The 21,340-nt window shown below is 44.9% G+C and overlaps 1 pseudogene across 1 annotated transcript; it reads left to right on the top strand.

Annotated features, from left to right (window-relative positions):
• Nucleotides 1–17,092: 17,092 nt before the first annotated feature.
• Nucleotides 17,093–17,935, top strand: LOC307063708 (dehydrodolichyl diphosphate synthase complex subunit NUS1-like; annotated as a pseudogene). Its single transcript has one exon. The product of its transcript is annotated as a dehydrodolichyl diphosphate synthase complex subunit NUS1-like (transcript).
• Nucleotides 17,936–21,340: the final 3,405 nt, after the last annotated feature.

Below are 21,340 nucleotides of genomic sequence, written 5' to 3'. Positions count from 1 at the left end.
CTGGGGGATGGGGAGCGCAGGGAAGCGAGCGTTTGAGAGAAAGAAAAGCGAAAAATCCAAAGCACACCGCCACCACCCTGCCTCCATCAAGCCACGACCAAAGCAAAGCCCAAGCCCACCGAGACCCTTACGCCAGGGGAAATAGCATGGGGACCACAGCAGCCGCTCCTTCCTGTACCTGTGCCCAGCCCCCGAGGCCCCTCACCACAGGGAGAAGGGAGAGGACAGGGGGGAACGATGAAAAACCTAAAATGCTCACTGGGTGTTTGCGTGGTGGAGGGAAAGCCGACATCCGCGCTCTGGATCTGCCCGCGCACGATGGGCCACCAGCGGCTCTTCGCTGCGCTCTCGGGTGTGGGCTCAGTGCGTTGGGGTTCGACGTGGCTGCTGAAGGAGTGGTCTGGGGCTTTGGCCCCTGGTTCCTTAGTTCCCCCTCATTTGGGGGCCTCTTTGATCACCCCTTTCCTCTCTTTGGTGACCTGGAGCTAAAGTTGCGAGTGTGGAGACCCTAGGAAAGGTTGCTCCCTCCCCGCGCCCGGCCCGAGGGGCGTCCTGGGCGGGCAAGGGTCGCCCGGCAGGTGTGCCACGCTCAGTTCTTTCCAGTTTGTACCCCCTTAAGTAAGAGCCTCCTGAAGAGGGGCCCGTTTGGAAGAGCAGAGGCAGTCCAGGCATAAAGCCCCTGCATCGTTTGGACTCGAGGCGGGGTGGCGGACCGTGCTGCCCGGCGGGGCGCCGCGGGGAGGCCGTGGTGTCTTCGTGGGGCTACGGAGGCACGCCGAGGCCTCCGACTGCCATCAGGAGAAAGCTCGGCCTGGCATTGCTGCGCTGTGGGGGAGGGGTCCGCGGCGCCTTTCATTTCTCCGCCTGGGCCCGCTCGGGCTGCCATTTTGTGGTGTGGCCGCCATTTCGCGCAGCCGCAGGGGCGGGGGCGGAGGGGCGGGGCCGGCGAACACGCGCGGGCTGCCTCCGGCAGCGAAGGCGGGCGAATCCCCTTTGTTCTTCGCCTCTGGGCTCGGGGCTCGGCTCGAGCAGTGCCGCGACCCGCCCCGGACACGCGCCGGGTGCGCGCGGCGTGTGAACCTCTGAAAAGCTCCGAGAGCCGTGCACGGAGGAGTCCCGAATTCTTCCTGCTCTCTAAGCCCTTGAAAAGTGGGACTGCTCATCCCTACCCTTGCAATGTGAAAGGGATCGATTTTACAAGGCAGTGCTCCGAACTGGAGCGTGGGAAGCTGTAATTTCACCCTGAGAGTGAAGGCGTTTTCTGCAGCCCTGTGCTGCCGGGGGTTCTAAGCCCGCTGGAATTCTGTGCCTTGAATCACAGTGGCGTTCCGCAAATAGAAGTTAAAACTGCGGAGCTGGGAGACCCAACAAAGGTGCTAAACGCCAGTGTAACCGAGAGGTTGGTCTCTTTAAAAAAAAAAAAAAAAAAAAAGTAGTGTCTTTGAAGGGCTGTCAGCTGCAGGAGAAACGAGACGTTGCTTTTCATTGGCTGGCTGTGAAGCACGCACTGCGCAACTATTTTCAGATCAGGTTTTATAGCCTATTATTTATATCTGAGCTATAAACTGGAACAATAGATTGGAATGTCTTATTTCTGTCTATTGAGAGTATCTTCCGTTTAACTTCTTTTTAAAATCCTTTGTGAGTATGTGAATAACAAATTGACTCAATAAAATCTCCGTTCTGTGCCTTCCAGTATCATTTGAAATCCTGAAAGAGCTATTTTCCTGATTTCAAGGGACATATTTAAATATGAATCTTGGCATTGTTAATCTTAACTTTGCGACTCGAATCAACAAAGCCAGGAAATTCAACAGTAATGCTGCTGAATTTGTCTTCTAGGCTTGCTTTGTGTACAAGGTATTTTTGTTTAACTTTTTTTTTTTTTCCCACAGTAGCCTGAGTTCATAATTTAGCCAGGCTTTTCTGGCTCAAGTTTTTTGGTGTCACAGCTACAGTAGGTTTTTCTTTCTTCTTCTTCTTCTTACTACGTTTAATTATAGGCGGTTATCTGTTTCAGTAATAGGGGGGGTAAGCTATAATGATAGGATGGAAATGTAAAAAATATATTTGTTGTTGAGGGAACAGATCAGGATTTGATGGCTTCCAGATGAAAGAAGTGTCTGAGGAGTGGATGTTAGATTCCAAATTTTATTTCAGTTCCAGTATGACTAAAAGCACTGCACAGAGTTTTGATTTTTTATACCCAAGGTTTCTATAAAGCAGAATACTGTACATTCTTTTCGTTGTGAGAGTTTATGAAACATTTTTTTTCTTTTTTAAATTTAATTTTTATTTTATATTGGGGTATAGTTGATTTACTGAGATGTATATTTTTTAATTTATTTACTTATTTATTTTTGGCTGTGCTGGGTCTTCATTGCTGCACACGGGCCTTTTCTAGTTGCAGCGAGCGGGGGCTAGTCTTCGTTGTGGTGCGCAGGCTTCTCATTGCGGTGGCTTCTCTTGTTGTGGTGCACGGGCTCTAGGCACGCAGGCTTCAGTACTTGTGGCACGTGGGCTCAGTAGTTGTGGCTCCCGGGCTCTAGAGCGCAGGCTCAGTAGTTCTGGCGCACAGGCTTACTTGCTCCGGGGCATGTGGGATCTTCCCGGACCGGGGCTTGAACCCGTGTCCCCTGCATTGGCAGGCGGATTCTTAACCACTGCGCCACCAGGGAGGTCCCTGAAATGTGTTATTTTTAAATGCTGTTACTTTTTGCCTACACAACCAAAATTAAATAGTATGAAACTACTAGTTTTATTGGGAAATTAGAATATGGTATCCTAATAATGCAAACAAAATATCATGCCCCTAATTAGCCAAGCAGTTGAAATTCAGAGAATGATTGCACAACCTTTCTTTCACTTTGTACAGACATAGAAGTATGTTTAAACAATTCTAATTCGCGTTTTTTAAATTTATAAAACGAGTACTTATTTCACATCTTTAGCTATTACATTTAACACAAAAGCACATCCTTTTTTACACAAAAATGTTTGCAATTCGTATTTTTTTTTGCACTAATCCCATTCATTTATTTATTTTTGGCTGCATTGGGTCTTTGTTGTTGGGTCTTCGTTGCTACACGTGGGCTTTCTCTAGTTGCGGTGAGCAGGGGCTACTCTTCGTGTGGTGCGCGGGCTTCTCATTGTCGTGGCTTGTTGCAGAGCTCAGGCTCTAGACGCGCAGGCTTCAGTAGTTGTGGCTGTGGCGCACGGGCTTAGTTGCTCCGCGGCATGTGGGATCTTCCCAGACCAGGGCTCAAACCCGTGTCCCCTGCATTTGCAGGCGGATTGTCAACCACTGTCCCACCAGGGAAGTCCCGCAATTCGTATATTCTTAAGAGTAAGTAGTATCTATGTATGTACTATATGATTCCAACTGTATCCTAGAAAAGGCAAAACTACGAAGACAGTAAAAAGATTAGTGGTTGCCAAGGGTTAGTGCAGAGGGATGAATGAATAGGCAGAGCAGGGGCTTTTTAGGGCAGTGATACAGTGGTGGATAAGTGTCATTATATGTTTGTCAAAACCATAGACTTACAGTACCAGGAATGAACCCTAATGTAAACTGTGGGCTTTGGGTGATGATGTGTCACTGTATGCTCATCAAATGTAACAAATTTACTGCTCTGATGTGGGATGTTGGTAGTTGGAGAGGCTGTGTGTGTTGAGGGCACGGGGCATATAGGAACTCTGTACTTTTCGCTCTATTTTGCTGTGAACCTAAAACTGCTCTAAAAAATGGTTAACTTAAAAAGTGACATCACTTAAAAAAAAAAAAAGTAGGTAGTGTCTTGCACTGTTCACTTCTCCCTTATGACCAATGCCATACATTTGCAAAACAGTCGAACAGAAATTCAGGAATAACTCTCCTCCCCATTCTCGCCTTCTCCTATTGTTGGCCTCAAAACATTTTCCAACTTTTCATAGTCTCATAATCTGCCCCAGGAGTGAAAATACTTTTGTATATGTAGTCCTGTGTCTCTTCACTTTGTCAAAGCAGGCAGGACTAGTGGATTCCAGGATTACCAATCCATTGTTCCGTTAGTTTTTCTTTCTTATTCTAAAACAGGTTTTGAATTAATTTGTAGCAGATTGTGTTCCCTGAAAGAAATTAAGTGTTAACCAAAACCTTTAATTATACCCAGATCCTTAAGACAGCCGGTGTAGAATTGAAGTGGTATGTGCTAGGCCTCTTTGGCTCATGCCTTTGATTTTATTTTTTGGCATTTGGTGAAGCTTGTGTGCAACTTTTCTAAACAACATATAGAAATATTAAATATCTCTATTCATTGTTCCAGGAAAGGATAGCTTTTCATGTCAAACTCTGGCATCGAAGCAAATTTAAAACAATAATAACCTTTTCCTGGAAAAGATAAATGATCTTCTTTAAAGACTTTAGTAATATGAGAAGTTTTTCAAAATATTTTTGGCTGTAGTTAAGCACTCCCACATGCTGTAATAGTCTTTTCCCTTCTGAGGCAAAACTGAGAAGCTCAGCACTTCAGAAGTACTGGAGTTCAAAGAACAAATCCTTGCAGCCAACAGTATATTTTTTAGAAAAATAGAAATATATCTCTACAAATTAAAAATACTCCTGAACAGCCCAACATTTGTTTGTCCTGCCAGAGTATATATGGTCATCCCTAAAACAAGACAGTTGTGCAGATTACATGAAACCTGTAGGCTTATCATTTTGGCATCCCAGTTTAAATGGCCTAGCTAGACAATACATCAATAAGACTTCTAAAATCAGGGTCTTTACTCAACAAATAATTTTTGAGCATCACCCTTGTGCCAGATCCTATTCTAAATACTTCAGATACATTGCTGAATAAAACAAATACCTCATGTTCTCATGAAGTTTATTGTGGGGGAGAGGGGAAGAAGAGGCAATAAATATAATAAAAAGGAAATTAAATAATAGCAGTAAGATGGTGAAATATAAAGATAAGAGAGAGGAAGCATGTGTTGGCGTTTCAAATGGGGCAACCAGGGTAGGCCTCAAGAAAATACTGAAGACTTGAAGGAGCTAAGGGAGCAAATATATGGATATCTTTGATATCTTTCTTAGATATGGATATCTAGGGAAGAGGTTCCAGGGAGAGGGAACAGCAAGTCCACAGACCCTGAGGTAGAAGCATGACGGGCACATGAAAAACAGCAAGGTAAACCAGTGTGGCTGAAACAGAATGAGCAAGGGAGAGAGTATAAGATATGATGGGTGTCAAAGAGGTAAAGGGAGTGAGAGGCAGATCTATACTACCTGGTAGGCCGTAGCAGGAACGCTTTGGCTTTTAATTGGTGAGGTGTTGCATGATATGACTTAGGTTTTGAGAAGCATTGAGAATAAGAGATGAAGGATAGGGGCTTCCCTGGTGGCGCAGTGGTTAAGAGTCCGCCTGCCAGTGAAGGGGACACTTGTTCGAGCCCTGGTCTGGGAAGATCCCACATGCCGCAGAGCAACTAAGGCCGTGCGCCACAACTACTGAGCCCACGCACCTAGAGCCCCTGCTCCACAACAAGAGAAGCGACCGCAATGAGAATCCCTCGCACCGCAACGAAGAGTAGCCCCTGCTTACCGCAACTAGGGGAAGCCCATGCACAGCAACGAAGACCCAGTGCAGCCAAAGATAAAATAAATAAATTAAAAAAAAAAAAAGATCAAGGATAGAAGCAGGAACCTAGAAAGGAGGCTCTTTCAGTAACCCAAATGAAAAATAAGAGAGCTTTATTGACTAAGGGATCCTGGATATATTTTGAAGGTAAATCGAAGAAGACTTTTTGATGGATTGAATACAGAGTTCATAAAAGGTGTCAAGGATGAGCCTGAGGTTTTTCACCTGGGCAACTAGAAAGATCAAGTTGCAATCATCTGAAATAGGAAACACTAGACAGAACAATTATCCAGGGGAATATTAAGAGTTCAGTTTTGGACGTGTTCAATTTGAGATATTTATTAAATATTCAAATGGAGACATTAGGTAGGCTGTTGGATATGAGTCTAGTTCAGGATGAAGTTCTGAAGATATATTTTACATATATATATATAATGCATAATCGTGTGTACGTGTGTATTTGGGAGTTGTCACCATATGAATGACATTTAAAGTCTGAAACTGAATGACATCACCAAGAGAGTAAGTTTAGATACAGAAGGAAAGAGAACCAGGAAAGCCCTGAGGCATTTCTCACTTAAGAGGTCTCAGAAGAAAGGAACTTGCAGAGCAACTGAGTAGGAACAAACCAGTTAGGCAGGAGGAAAACCAAGAGATGAATAGTGTCCTGGAATTCAGGTGAAGAAAATAATCTGAAGGAGGAGGAAGTGATCAACTGTGGAATGCTGCTGAGAGGTTAAGGTGAGGCCTGAGAATTGACTCTTGGAGCAATGTGGAGGTCACTGGTGATCTTGGCAAGAGCAGTTTTAATGGAGCAGAGAGGACCAAAGCTTGATTGGACTGGGTTGAAGAAAAAAAATTAGTATATGAAGTCTGACCTTTGGAAAAGTACTACAGTGGACTTGGAGAGAAAGATGCCAGGGACTATGATGGTATAAAGTACTGTCAGTTTCAAAAAGTTCCTGGATCAGTGCAAGAATCAGAAACTCAAAACCTTTAGGCTTTTGGAAGAATTATTACACTCTCAAGATATGGCCTGCTGCTAGCCTCTGTTCCATAATGATCTGAATAATACACGATTTCTTTGGGAAAGAATACTATCTTAAAATATCTGAAAATTCTGAACTTGGAATTTGGTCAGTACTTAGAAGAATTTGGTTAGTAGGACAAAGAATCTAGTAGAGAGATTTTCCTGGAATTTATATAAGTATTGATGCTCACCAGTGGTCTGAGGCGATTCAGCCAGCCAGTCATGCAGTGCTTAGAGATGCAACAAGGCAGACTTTACCCTGGTTTCTCAAGTGTATACTTCAATAATTGCTGATGACTTTGCAACTTTTGTTGGACTTCTGTAAAAGTATTAGAACAATGATGACAAACTGACTCCATCACAAGAATGGTAATGCCCTAGAAGTTAAGTGCCCAGAAGTTTCCTTTTAACAGGTTTTCTCCATCTGTCATATTGGAACCTGCTGTAGTTCCCCAATGAACAACAGTTAACTAGTTTTGCTACATGCTTTATTTGAAATGTGTTTATCATCCTGGGCTCAAGCTCCACCTTCAGAATCTTGTGTTCTGATAAATACAGACGTTAAAATTTTTACTTTCAACTGTATTACTTAATCATTCCTTATTGGAGCCTGTGGTAAAATATAAAGTATTATGTATATTTTATCCTGAAACATTTATGCTTAATAATTGTTGAAACAATTTCTACTTATGAAGTCTAGCTCATTATGTAGTTTATATTTTCTAATTACTCTCTTGTACTAGCACAGACTATACTTCCATCAATTCATACTGATTTGTACTGGTAAGTGATTCATTCAGGGGTTGAAGGGAGACTGTCTCCCTAGAATGGAATATCAGAATTCCAAGGATTCTGATATGTCTGCTTTGTAGGACTTTTCTCATACCTCCTGAGAATCCCTGATGTGGAACTTAAAATATAACTGAGGAACAAAAGACCACTTCCTTAACAAACTAGTTAGTTGACTTGAGATGTATTTCTGATGGTATGAGTGCATCAATTGCTGGTGTGGAGGATATGTCATGAAAAATCGACTTCCTTGGAAGGTCCAAGAATACTATTTTTTTTTTTTTAAAGATACCTCATTTCTTACTTTGAAAAACTGTAGCATCGGGCTTCCCTGGTGGCGCAGTGGTTGAGAGTCCGCCTGCCGATGCAGAGAACGTGGGTTCGTGCCCCGGTCCGGGAAGATCCCACATGCCGCGGAGCGGCTGGGCCCGTGAGCCATGGCCGCTGAGCCTGCGCATCCGGAGCCTGTGCTCCGCAACGGGAGAGACCACAACAGTGAGAGGCCCGCGTACCGCAAAAAAAAAAAAAAAAAAAAAAAAAAGGAAAGAAAAAGTGTAGCATCCATTGTATTGGAGAAATTGAAACTATATGTGCAAATATTATGCTGGATGTTTCTAACCACTGGTTACAGTTCTCCCTTTTGGAGAAATATAAAACCAGTTATTTTTGTTTGTTTGTTTGTTTTTTGCGATACGCAGGCCTCTCACTGCTGCGGCCTCTCCCGCCGCGGAGCACAGGCTCCAGACGCGCAGGCTCAGTGGCCATGGCTCACGGGTCCAGCCGCTCCGCGGCATGCGGGATCCTCCCGGACCGGGGCACGAACCCGTGTCCCCTGCATCGGCAGGCGGACTCTCAACCACTGCGCCACCAGGGAAGCCCAAACCAGTTTTTTGTTTGTTTGTTTGTTACAAGTCCTCTGAATATTCAAACTTACTTATCTTCATGTGAAACATTCCTAGTTCATTTATTCTGCATCTGTTCCATAAATACTTATTTGACTTATAAATTAGAGAATGGGAGCACTTTGCTGTGAAAGAAGAGAAGAAAAATGGAGTGGTCACTGGTAAGGGGGAATGGCTGGGGGAAATAGGATTGAGAGAAGTTTGTTTTTATTTTATTTATTCTTTTTCTTTTTGGCCTCACTGCGCGGCTTGCAGATCTTAGTTCCCCAACCACGGATTGAACCCACACCCTCGGCAGTGAAAGTGCGGAGTCCTAACCACTGGACCGCCAGGGAATTCCCAAGAAGTTTGTTTTTAAGGGGGAAGAAATTTGAATACTTTCTTTTTTAAGACTTATTTTATTTATTTATTTTTGGCTGCGTCGAGTCTTAGTTGCAGCGTGTGGGATTTTTCGTTGCGGCACGCAGGCTTCTCTCTAGTTGTGGCATGCAGGTTTTTTCTCTCTCTAGTTGAGGCGCATGAGCTCAGTAGTAGTGGCACTCGGGCTTAGTTGCCCAGCGGTATGTGGGATCTTAGTTCCCTGACTAGGGATCGAGCCCACTTTTCTCCATTGGAAGGAGGATTCCTAACCACTGGACCACCAGGGAAGTCCCAAGGAATTGACCTTAGCTGGGAGTATAAAATAATTGATCTAGTGAAAGACCAGAAGCTGGAATGTATGGGAGCAAATGCTGGTGAGCAAGTCTGTACAAGAAATGTCACTACTGTACTAAGAGACAGAGTCGAGATAAGTACGTTTTCCATGCTCCGTTTTTCCAACTGAGGATGGGAACAGTCAAAAGGTTTTGGATTTACTTTCTATGGTCTTGGGCAAATCACAAACATTTTTTGCAGGCTCTTGGTGTGTTTTATATTCCACTGAATGGTCATTATCTAAAAGAGTGTCTGGCAAACAGTAGCCATTCAATAAATATTCATTGAATTAATTTTTGGAAATTAATCTGTTAAAGAACTGTACTATGTATGCCATACCTACCCCACAGGGTTGTTCTAAAGACCCAATGAAATGAGAGAGTGGATGTAAAAGTAGTTTACAATCTGAGAAATGCTATTGAAATCCAAGGTATTATGTTAGAAAGAGTTGGAGTAAAGTCCACTGAGTTTTTGACTCCTTAAATGAGAAATACAATATAAATATGGAAACAGAGTCATTGTTAAGTTGGATGTTTTTTCCTTTGAGGGATATACCAAGACCTAAAGATTCTGTCAACTGGTTTGAAATTCAAAGGTGGAATACAGCCTTTGTATTTGAATTTGTAAAATAGGATTTGATCCTATAAACCATGCATCATTACAGAACTGACAAAAATATACAAAGGCCAGAAAACCAAAACCATCTAAGTCAATTAGCTTTATGCAATGTCGTAAATTAAGTTCCAAGTTATATTTACAATACTGGGCATATGAGTGGTATAATACCTCTCTTTTTCTTTTCTTTCTTCCTGTCTTTGTTTTATTTTCTGGTAATTTATAATTTCCAAAGAAAATACAGTATTGGAGTTGTGGATTTACTTTTCTAGGTAAAAGAAAAAAGGTTTAAACATAATGATATTTCTGCTGAGAATTTCTTAACATACTCCAAGTACACAAGACTATTTTCATGATAATTCTATATGGTCTTCCCACATTATAGGACTGATTTGGACCAGAGTTGTGACTGAAAAAAAAAAAAAATCCCGTTCAGTTCATTTCCATTTTCTTATCATTCCAGGGACTAAAGTAAGTAATACACTTAATTGCTAGAGTTTGAAAGCAATTTCCCATATGCTGAAGTTTTATTCCTAGGAGAAGCCCTAATCTTTGGTCCTGGTGGAATACCTGCAAGGAGAGTGAATCAGCTCATGCCATCATTTTCAATTTTTCATCATTATCTCTGGTGATTAGATATTACATAATTAACCAAGGTCATACAAGAGGATTCAGTGGAGCACTTTAGGATTAAATTTAGGAATTAGACATTAGGAACTCATTGGGATTCCTATAAGTGTTTTTAAGTATTGCAGTATTGGGATGCTTAATTAGGCTACCAGCTAGTTCCTGCTGTTACCCAGCACCAGGCCTTTTAGGATTACTTAGAAAAAACGCTCAGTTCTCAGAAAATCTCAGAAGTCAAGCTCAGGCTGAGGAAAATATTTGCTGAGTAATACAATTCAGTCCCCTTCCTTGTAAAGTCGGAAGTGCCATATGTGTTTTTCTAATTAGCCCCACCAGATTTCTTCCAGGCGTGATTATGTGTCATGAAACTAACCATTCTGCCTCTGAGGATTTATGCATTCTTGGGGAAATTTCTCTACACCATCTGATGTGATAGTCTGCCTATACAGGTTCCTGTGGCCCAGTTCTGGGTCACGTTGAAAGACTGTGCCACCTGGTCTTAACCTACTTTTTTTTCCCCTGACACCTCAGTAAACAACAGTGGTGACATCCACAAAATATATCTGCCCTCACAGTAACACCAGTCCATCTTGCATCTTGCACAGGGCACCTTTTAATCTGAAGGATCTTACAGCCCACTGCAAATTTTTTTTTCTTTTTTTTTGCGGTACGCGGGCATCTCACTGTTGTGGCCTCTCCCATTGTGGAGCACAGGCTCCGGACGCGCAGGCTCAGCGGCCATGGCTCACGGGCCCAGCCGCTCCGCGGCATGTGGGATCTTCCTGGACCAGGGCACGAACCCGTGTCCCCTGAATCGGCAGGCGGACTCTCAACCACTGCGCCACGAGGGAAGCCCTGCAAATGTTAATGATACTTCATAAATACCTCATAGATACTGGGCTGTAAGCCTCACTAGACACATTTTATGATTAAACATCCCCCAAATGAAGAGATGGAACCCCTTCTTCAGCCCACTCAGAACGAGGACAAATCTGGGTCATGAGCACAGCTCCACTCGCCTACTTAAAAATGTCCCTAGGGCTCGAGGAGAACTAATTTCCACTCCATGTTCCCCCAATACTCAGAAAATAGATTTTTTTTTTTTAATGTGTGGGTGCTTTTCTCTTAAATGCCTACCTTTGTTTCGCTGCTGATTTGGCTTTTGTTCTTTCAATTCCAGCTAGATGTGGAGATTTTCTGAGCATGAACTCACCTTTGGCAATTTGTCCAAAAAAAAAAAAAAAAACTGAAAATGTCTTACATTTGCACTAGTATGTATGCATGTCATCATCAAAAGCAACTCAGGCCCTTTTTGACCTGCTTTCTTTTTTCCTTTTTTTTTTTTAAAGTCGGGACAATATACTCTATTTTGGTTATTTCTTGGATAAGAAGTTGCACTCTGGAGTCACCTTAACCAGTGCTGCCCTCTCGAGGTTACAGATGCCGCCACCCCTACTGAAACCTAGGTTAGGCCTGCGGGTGAGAAGGAGCAGATATGCAAGTAAAAGGACCAAGCAGACATTGTCATGATAAACTGAGAAGCTTTTGCTTTTATGTGATGGGGTAGTGAAAAGAACACTTAACAGGGCACCGCTGAGTTCTCATTTAAGCCACTGGCAGACTGTGTGATCTCAGGCCCGTCGTTTCTTTGTGCCTCAATTCCCTACCAATAGAATGGGAACGACTGGTCAGTGCAGGAGTCAGCCAACATTTCCTGTAAAAGAGCTTGGTGGGTCATTTGTCATTGTGGCAACTCTGTCGTTGTAGCTCAAAAGCAGCCATAGACAAAATGCATGCAAATGAAGGTGGAGGTGTTCTGAAAAAACTTTAATTTATGGACACTGAATTTTGAATTTCATATAACATTCACGTCATGAAGCATTATTCTTCATTTAGTTTTTTTAAACCATTTAAAAATGTAGAAACCATTTTTTTAGCTCTCAGCCCGTAGAAAAAAAACAGGCAGGAACTTCCCTGGTGGCGCAGTGGTTAAGAATCTGCCTGCCAATGCAGGGGACACGGGTTCAAGCCCTGCTCCGGGAAGGTCCCACATGCCGTAAAGCAACTAAGCCCGTGCGTCACAACTACTGAACCTGCGCTCTAGAGCCCACGAGCAGCAACTACTGAGCCCACGTGCCTCAATTACTGACACCCGTGCACCTAGAGCCTGTGCTCCACAACAAGAGAAGCCACTGCAATGAGAAGCCCGCGCACGACAACGAAGAGTAGCTCAGCTCGCCACAACTAGAGAAAGCCCGCGCACAGCAATGGAGAACCCACGCAGCCTAATTAATTAATTAAATTAAAAAAAAAAAAAACAGGCAGTGAGCCAGATATGGCCCAGGGCTGAAGTTTGCCAACTTCTGGACTAAGTCATCTCAGAGACCCCTTCCAATACAATCTTTTACAATTTAAAAAGTTGACTTAGTTATAGTTCCTTTTCATTTCCTTTTCTTGAAGGATGGCCTAGTATATGCTTATTTCCTGTGACATGAGGGATGTTAGAAGACATCTTGTCCCCAAAAAGATGTCTGCCAACTTCACACTGGTCAGCCTCAAAGACTAGCAATTCTACTTCTAGAACTGCACTGACCAAGACTGTCCAAGCTACAAGTCGAATTGAGTACTTGAAATATGGCTAGTCCAAACTGCAATGTCCTTAAGTGTAATACGCACACCAGATTCTGAAGACTTAGAATTTAAACTGTCTCATTAATATTTTATATTGATTGTTTTTAAAATATTTTTGACATATTGAATTAAAGATATTAATTTACTCTGTCCCTTTTATTTATAAAATGTAGCTACTAGAAAATGTAACATACATGGCTGACATGTCTCTACTGAACAGCACTGCTCCAGAACGTTACCTGTTTCATTGATTTCAGACTTGTTTCACATTCAAATGCTATATTCTTGCATTTGCAGTCATACATTTAACTATCATCATTGTGTGGGTCTGGAAATGGAAGCTGGGGAGTCAAGATACACCTGAAAACATAAAGTTGGGGTGAGATAGAAGTAAGCTTCTCCCCACACATCCACTTTTTAAAGTCCTGACCCTAATATCTTGGAGTTCACATGACCGTCTTCTTTAAGGAACAAGCACTCATCTGGAGGTCAGGATAAATGGGTCTCAGCCTAACCTGTAGCTCACTAGGTAAAGGGTAAGGCATTTCACTGTTTCCTCATCTACAATATGAGAATAAAATAGATCCTCTGTACCCGCACAGAACTAAGAACATGTGTGAGAGTTTGTGAGCTCTACGATATCCCAACAGTGTCCAGAAAGCAAGTAGCAATGACAGGTAGCTGCTGCCTCTAGCCTCCCACTGACTAGCAGGCTGTACTCTTCCTTCAACTGCAGTGCTGCTGCTGCTGCTGTGGCTGCCCTAAAATCTCCACAACCTGATTGGCAGTTACAGACCAAGGATCCACCCTTCCTTGAGTGACAGCTAATCCAAGCCTGCCAACTTTAGCTGTCCCAAGTCACATTCACTGACTTATTAAACCATACCTGTCAGTTCCAAGGAGTGCCTCAAGGGGTTTAAACCCTCACGCCTCACCCAGCTGAAACATTGCCACCATTCCTTGCAGTGGTAATTCAAACACGCAATGCTTATTCCCGCCTCAGCGCGTTCTCTTTGCTGTCTCTTCATCTAGATTTGCACACAGAAGTCTCCCTGACATCAATCGCTAGATCTCAGCTAGCACTTCCTTAGGCCCTTTGTGACCATCAAGAACACTCCCACACCATTGCCCTGTATCTTTCCCTTATGTTATTGTTCCTTGTGCTTATTTCTATCTGCGATCTCTCTTTTTTTTTTTTTTTTTTTTTTTTTTTTGCGGTACGCGGCCCCCTCACTGTTGTGGCCTCTCCCGTTGCGGAGCACAGGCTCCGGACGCGCAGGCTCAGCAGCCATGGCTCACGGGCCTAGCCGCTCCGTGGCATGTGGGATCTTCCCGGACCGGGGCATGAACCCGTGTCCCCTGCATCGGCAGGCGGACTCTTAACCACTGCGCCACCAGGGAAGCCCTGCGATCTCTTGTTTACTTGTTTTTGTCTACCTCTCCCGCTAAAATGTAAGATCCAGTGCCTAGAAGAAAGTCTGGCAATAAGCACTCAGTAAAGTGAATCTCTCCAGCCTTCTCCTTCTCAACTTAGCCACATCCCAGAGTATCCCTGCCCCAGCCAGACCAATCTCAGTGCTATCCCAATGAGTGTTTGTGCCTTACGTGGGTCCAAGGCCTCTTCTGGGTGCCCAGTGACTACTTCTATCACCATAAAATGCGTTTTAAAATTTATTTTTTATTTTTTAATTTTTTGGCCACACTGCGCGGCTTGCGGGATCCTAGTTCCCCGACCAGGGACCTAAACAGGGCGCTCAGCAATGAGAGCTTGGAGTCCCAACCACTGGACTGCCAGGGAATTCCCATATTTTGTTTTTTAAAATTATCAGTTTGTCGAATGCTATATCAGAACAGTTAGGAAAAACAGAAAATAGTCTAGGTAGTTCCAGTAGAAGTGGATTTTATGTAGGCAACTGATAGCAAAAGGGTTGAGAGGGCTGGAGGAGCAAATGGAGGAAGGAGCCCAGAAGCCCACTCTTGTCATGATGCTGATGGACCATCCTTGGGTCAGGTTTCCACACACTCCAGTGGATCACTGCCCTGGATCAAAGAACAGCCTACCCCGTTGTCCATAGAACCAACCAGTTTGAAGAGGAAGTCACTCGCCTGACACCAAGATGATATTTCAGAATTTCTTCAGGACTAAAATACGGAGTTATGTTTCTATCTGCCCCACAGATGCGCTCAGTAAATGGTTGTTGAATTGAATTCCAACCTTGGACAATATCATCCATTGCCACTTGCTACAAATGTATTTTTCTCTTCCCTTTCCCCTTCCCAATCCAACAAACCCCTCCAGCTTCACCTCAAGATTCACCTCCAAGAATGCACCCCTGGCTTCCCTGGTGGTGCAGTGGTTGAGAATCCGCCTGCCAATGCAAGGAACATGGGTTCGATCCCTGGTCCCGGAAGATCCCACATGCCATGGAGCAACTAAGCCCGTGCGCCACAACTACTGAGCCTGTGCTCTAGAGCCAGCGAGCTACAACTACTGAGCCTGCAAGCCACAACTACTGAGCCCACATGACACAAGTACTGAAGCCCATGTGCCTAGCACCCACGCTCTGCAACAAGAGAAGCCACGACAGTGAGAAGCCTGCTCACCACAACGAAAACCCAACACAGCCAAAAATAAATGAATAAATTTTTTTTTAAAAAAGAATGCACCCCTCTCCAGCTCCCACTGGTCTCTGAGGTCGTATAGCATTTGCTTCATTGTCACTCATTTTGGCCTTTTCTCTACAACACCTTCATGTTCTTCATGTCTTATCTCCCTAATTAGATTGTATGCTTCTAGAGGCAGGAACTCTTCCATGTAGACCTTTACAGTTGGAAGAGATCTTAGTGTTTCTCTGGTCCAACCTCTCACCTAATGTCTGAATCCCCGACATCTCTGGCAGCTTCTGATTCGGTCTCTTGAAGACCTCCAGTTCCCGGGCTCTTCTTACCTAAAGAAGTCTGGCTCAGTGTAAGAATATAAGAAGACGCTAAATACAAAGTTGCTGCTGAGGCTTCCCTGGTGGCGCAGTGGTTGAGAATCTGCCGGCCAATGCAGGGGACACAGGTTCGAGCCCTGGTCTGGGAAGATCCCACATGCCGCGGAGCAACTGGGCCCGTGAGCCACAACTACTGAGCCTGCGCGTCTGGAGCCTGTGCTCCGCAACAAGAAAGGCCGCGATAGTGAGAGGCCCGCGCACCGCAATGAAGAGTGGCCCCCGCTTGCCGCAACTAGAGAAAGCCCTCGCACAGAAACGAAGACCCAACACAGCTAAAAAAAAAAAAAAGTTGCTACTGAATTCATGCTACTTCTGCCTTACGACTGAGTCAGTCCTTGGATGGGTGTGGGATGCAAAAGAGGGAGAACACTGAGGAATGAACAACTTTTTGGCTAAAAATGTTGGAAAATGTTTCTAGCAAGGGTTCGTCCAGGCTGTAATTCACATGTTGATTCAGCTCTTGCCCAATGGTATTAGGGTAAGTGAATTACAAAACTTACTCTCAAAAATCTCTTTTCTTCTTGCTTAGGAAACACTATGGAGAGTAATCTTTTGGGATGACGGTCATCCAGAAGGTTAGATGGACATCTTACCCATATGGCTAACCCTTGGTAGGAGCTTTAAAGTTTACAAAGCCCTTTCCAATACTTCGGCTCATTAGAACTGTTTGATGGAGGCAGCATTATCCTAACTTTATAAAGGAGGAAACTGGGACTCAAATTAAGCCCTTAGGCTGGCAGAGCCAATGTGCAAACTCAGGTCTGCGTGGTTCAAACAGTCTGGTGTTGGAGGGAGCTAGCGGCGGGGGCGAGGTGAAGTGCTGGCAGCAGAAAGGAGTTCGGAAAAAAAAAGTGTATAAAAAGGGGTTCGGGGGGCTTCCCTGGTGGAACAGTGGTTAAGAGTCCGCCTGCCGAAGCAGGGGACACGGGTTCGTGCCCCGGTCCGGGAGGATCCCACGTGCCCCGGAGAGGCTGGGCCCGTGAGCCATGGCCGCTGAGCCTGCGCGTCCGGAGCCTGTGCTCCGCAACGGGAGAGGCCACAACAGTGAGAGGCCCGTGTACCGCAAAAAAAAAAAAAAAAGGGGGTTCGGAGGCGGGGGGCGGGGAACGCGGGGCAATGGCTGGATAAGAAGCGGTCTGGCCGCGGGTGGGGGAGGGGGAGGAGAGGACGCCCGGGTGCCACGAGACTATGACGGAGCTACAGGCTCTGCTCGGCCTGCACTGCACTTTCACTTCCCGGCTCCGCTTGCGGTTCGGCACCTGGAACTGGACCTGGCGGAGCTACTGCTGCACCGCCTCCGCCGCGGTCCTAGCGCCGCTCGGCTTCGCGCTCCGCCAGCCCCCGGCTGTCGGCGGGAGCAGCAGCCTTGACCACAGGCATCCGCGCGGGGAGCCCGCCCCGCTTGCCGCCCACCCGCGGCTGCAATGGCCCGAGGACGCCAGTTCCTTGAAGAAGCTGCCTGTGCACGTAGACCTGGTGATCACCGAGGAGCAGGAGCCCAGCTTCTCCGACATCGCAAGCCTCGTGGTGTGATGTATGGCAGTGGGCACCTCTTACATTAGCGTCTACGACCACAAAGGAATTTTCAAAAGAAATAACTCCAGATTGATGGATGAAAATGTAGAACAACAGCAGGAACTTCTGTACATAGATGGTTCCAAATACTCACCAGAATTTGCAAATCGTAATGACGAAGATTGCCATTCGGCAGTGAAGGTGCTGTCCCCAGAAGATGCAAAAGCAGATATTGTGAGAGCTGCTCAAGACTTTTGCCAGTTAGTAGCCCAGCAGCAAAAGAAATCCACAGATTTGGATGTAGATACATCAGACCGTTTATTTAGTTCGAATGGTGCCCGTGGTCCTGATTTAGTACTGAAGTTTGGTCCTGAGGACAGCACACTAGGCTTTCTGCCCTGGCACATCAGCCTGACAGAGATTGTCCCTTTGCCTTCCCACCTAAACATCAGTTATGAGGACTTTTTCTCTGCCCTTCGTCAATATGCAGCCTGTGAACAGCATCTGGGAAAGTAGTGATCCTTGGCTGTGATAGGGACAGAATAAAGGGACAAATTTAGGTAATTAAATAGTCAATCCCACTAGGGGTATGTAAGTAAAGAAAAAAGTATGGGAGACCCCCCCAAGTTAATGATCACTCAAGAAAGCAGGTTTGCTTATCCACGAAACCAAGCAGACTTGCTTAGCAACAAAACCATGCAACAGAAGCACGAGACATGCCCCAAAACAATAAAACAGTGGTGGCATGAGACCCACATCCTGCCCGGTGAGCTCAGTAAGTTAATAACCCCTAGGACATGCTCTCTGCACACATAAAAAACAATAATTTATGGAAAGGTGACATTTCAAAGTGAAAGACCCTCATTATACTAAGACCTAAAATAATTTTTCCATAGTGCCATGACAGCCCTAGCTTGACCATGTAGGGACAAGAAAACTCCCTTGCCCAACTTGGAGGAGGAGCTAATGATGGAAGCATGACATCTACCCAAGAATGAGGCAGAAGGTGGTCTTTTCCTCCTCCCCACTTTTCCTCTGATTATAAAAGTGTAGCCCGCTAAGTTCTCCCGGGCAGCACCCTCTCGCTTGCCCACTTGTAAGCCTCATAGCATCCTATTCTAATAAATCACTTCTTATCTACCACTTTGCCTCTCACTGAATTCTTTCTGTGCTGAGACATAAAGGACCAGAGCTCTTCGGAGCCCCCCAAAAGGACACCTAACAGTTTCAGCTGTGTAATTTGATTTCAGGCTTTTGGAGAAAAGGACTCAAGTGACTCATGTTGACAAAGCACCTCTGAAACCCTGTACACACCTAGTTCATAATCCTCATAATTTATCAACAGACACCAAAAAAGTGTCTCACTTGAGACTAAGAGCACGTGTGAGTGAGTATGTGTGGGTGTGTGCATGCATGCATGTATGGAAATAAACTTATAAATGGGGGAAGTATTGGAGAAGAAAATATGTGGACTTGCACTTCTGAGCAAAGAACAGCAATGTTTTAGGAGCTGAAATTTCAGATTTAAAGGCTTCAACCCCAACCACTTCCCTGTTTTTGTGGGGAGAGAAGGAGGTGATTAAAGCTGTTCTGTTGTTGTTTTTGGGGGAAGGGGAATAATTTTTGTTCAGTCTTTCCTAGTGATCCAACTTTAATTTTTAAGAATAATATATCAGGGACTTCCCTGGTGGCGCAGTGGTTAAGAATCTGCCTGCCAGTGTGGGGGACACGGGTTTGATTCCTGGTCCAGGAAGATCCCACATGCCGCGGAGCAACTAAGCACGTGAGCCACAACTACTGAGCCTGTGCGCCACAACTACTGAAGCCCGCACGCCTAGAGCCCGTGCTCCGCAACAAGAGAAGCCACCACAATGAGAAGGCCGCGCACAGCAACGAAGAGTAGCCCCCACTTGCCACAACTAGAGAAAGCCTGCACGCAACGAAGACCCAACGCAGCCAAATATAAATAAATAAATAAATAAATTTTAAAAGAAGAATAATATATCGACATTAAATGGAAGCATTCTGAGTTTGAGGGATCACCAGAGGAATGGAGTTCTGCGTTGCTCACATGTTAAAAGTTTGTTCACCTTTGGAGCAGAGGGAATACCTCTTTTCAGACATCCGTCCATTTTCATCTCTTCATTGCTGTCAAACAATATGACTTGAAAGTGTTGCTCTGTTGTCTGTGTTCTGAAGATGATTTGAAAAAGAACTCTTACAACATTGAAATGCAGAATTTTAAAAAATTTAAAAATTGCATGAAGCAGTCAAAAAAAGGTGAAAAGCTTGTAATCTTAAAAGTAAAGGTGGAAAGTTTCCTGAATAAGGAAAGAAAGTTTTGATTTCCTTTTCTGTTTGGTGGGCCTTGTGCTCTGTAGTACCCAAAGTTGGTTTACAAAATATTTCCATTAACTATGTTTATTTAAAATAAGTACTTGAGGGAGGTTACCAAGGCAGTTCTTCTCCTCAAAAGTCACCTGTTCCTCTTTGGAATAGAACATTTAGGGCCATGTGAATACCCACGATTTTTACTCAGTAAATCCTGATGATGACTTTGCATAAAAAGATCTTTAAGTAAGATTGAGGTCTGTGTAGGTAATAAAATATTACCAAAGTCTACAAAAGTAATTTAATTTTGCATGTTCACTGATTCTGGTTTTTTGTTTTGTTTTGTTTTGTTTTCTGCGGTACGCGGGCCTCTTACTGTTGTGGCCTCTCCCGTTGCGGAGCACAGGCTCCGGACGCGCAGGCTCAGCGGCCATGGCTCACGGGCCCAGCCGCTCCATGGCATATGGGATCTTCCCAGACCAGGGCACGAACCCGTGTCCCCTGCATCGGCAGGCGGACTCTCAACCACTGCGCCACCAGGGAAGCCCAATTCTGTTGTTTTTTAAATGAATAAATGATTTTTTGATAGGTGTTTAATATTTCTTCCCGCATTATGGCCTGCAGGATCTTAGTTGCCTGACCAGGGATGGAACCCAGGTCCACTGCAGTGAAAGTGCCAAGTCCTAACCACTGGATCACCAGGGAACTCCCCCCAAAAGTGTACATTTAGAATGGAGTGGTTTAGGGACTTCTCTGACGGTTAGGAACTAAGATCCCGAAAGCTGGGCGACACAGCCAAAAAAAAAAAAAAAACAGAATGGAGTAGTTTAAATATTAGGTATGAAAAATAACCTAGCCCCCGCTCACAGCAACTAGAGAGAGCCCGCGCGCAGCAACGAAGACCCAACGCAGCCAAAAATAAATAAAATTAAAAAGAAAAAAAAACTAATCAAGAGATATCTTAAAACAGATGTTCTCAACTCTGGCTGCACATGAGAATCACCTGAGGGGCTTTTAAGAAATCCTCGGGGGCTTCCCTGGTGGCGCAGTGGTTGAGAGTCCGCCTGCCGATGCAGAGGACACGGGTTTGAGCCCCGGTCCGAGAAGATCCCACATGCCACGGAGCGGCTGGGCCTGTGAGCCATGGCCGCTGAGCCTGCGCGTCCGGAGCCTGTGCTCCGCAACGGGAGAGGCCACAACAGCGAGAGGCCCGCGTACCGCAAAACCTCTGGGAGTGGGCCCTGGGCACAGCCTCATCCCTAACATTTGCAGGACCTGGAACTAGAGTACCACTGGAGATTCATATACCTGAGTCTAAATACTTAAAATTCAAGCAAACAAACTGTTAAGTCAAATATTTTTCTATTCTCCCATCTTAACAAATACAACTTCATAACAGCTTGGAAGTCCAGGTTCAAATGTACAGTTCTTAGACTCTTTGGAGTTCCAAACTAGAGGTGGCAGTTGGAGGAGAGTCGGCTATTGGCCTGCAGCCTCTCCCCCTTTCTCCTCTTCCCACCTCTACTGCTCTTCTGCACCTAGAGCCTCATGAACACAGGTGTGGGCACCCCAGCCTCCGCGTCTAGGAGC

This window comes from Hyperoodon ampullatus (genome assembly GCF_949752795.1).
Source record: "Hyperoodon ampullatus genome assembly, chromosome: 2".
In the NCBI taxonomy this organism is placed as follows: Eukaryota; Metazoa; Chordata; class Mammalia; order Artiodactyla; family Ziphiidae; genus Hyperoodon; species Hyperoodon ampullatus.
This window is presented reverse-complemented; position numbering and strand designations above follow the sequence as displayed.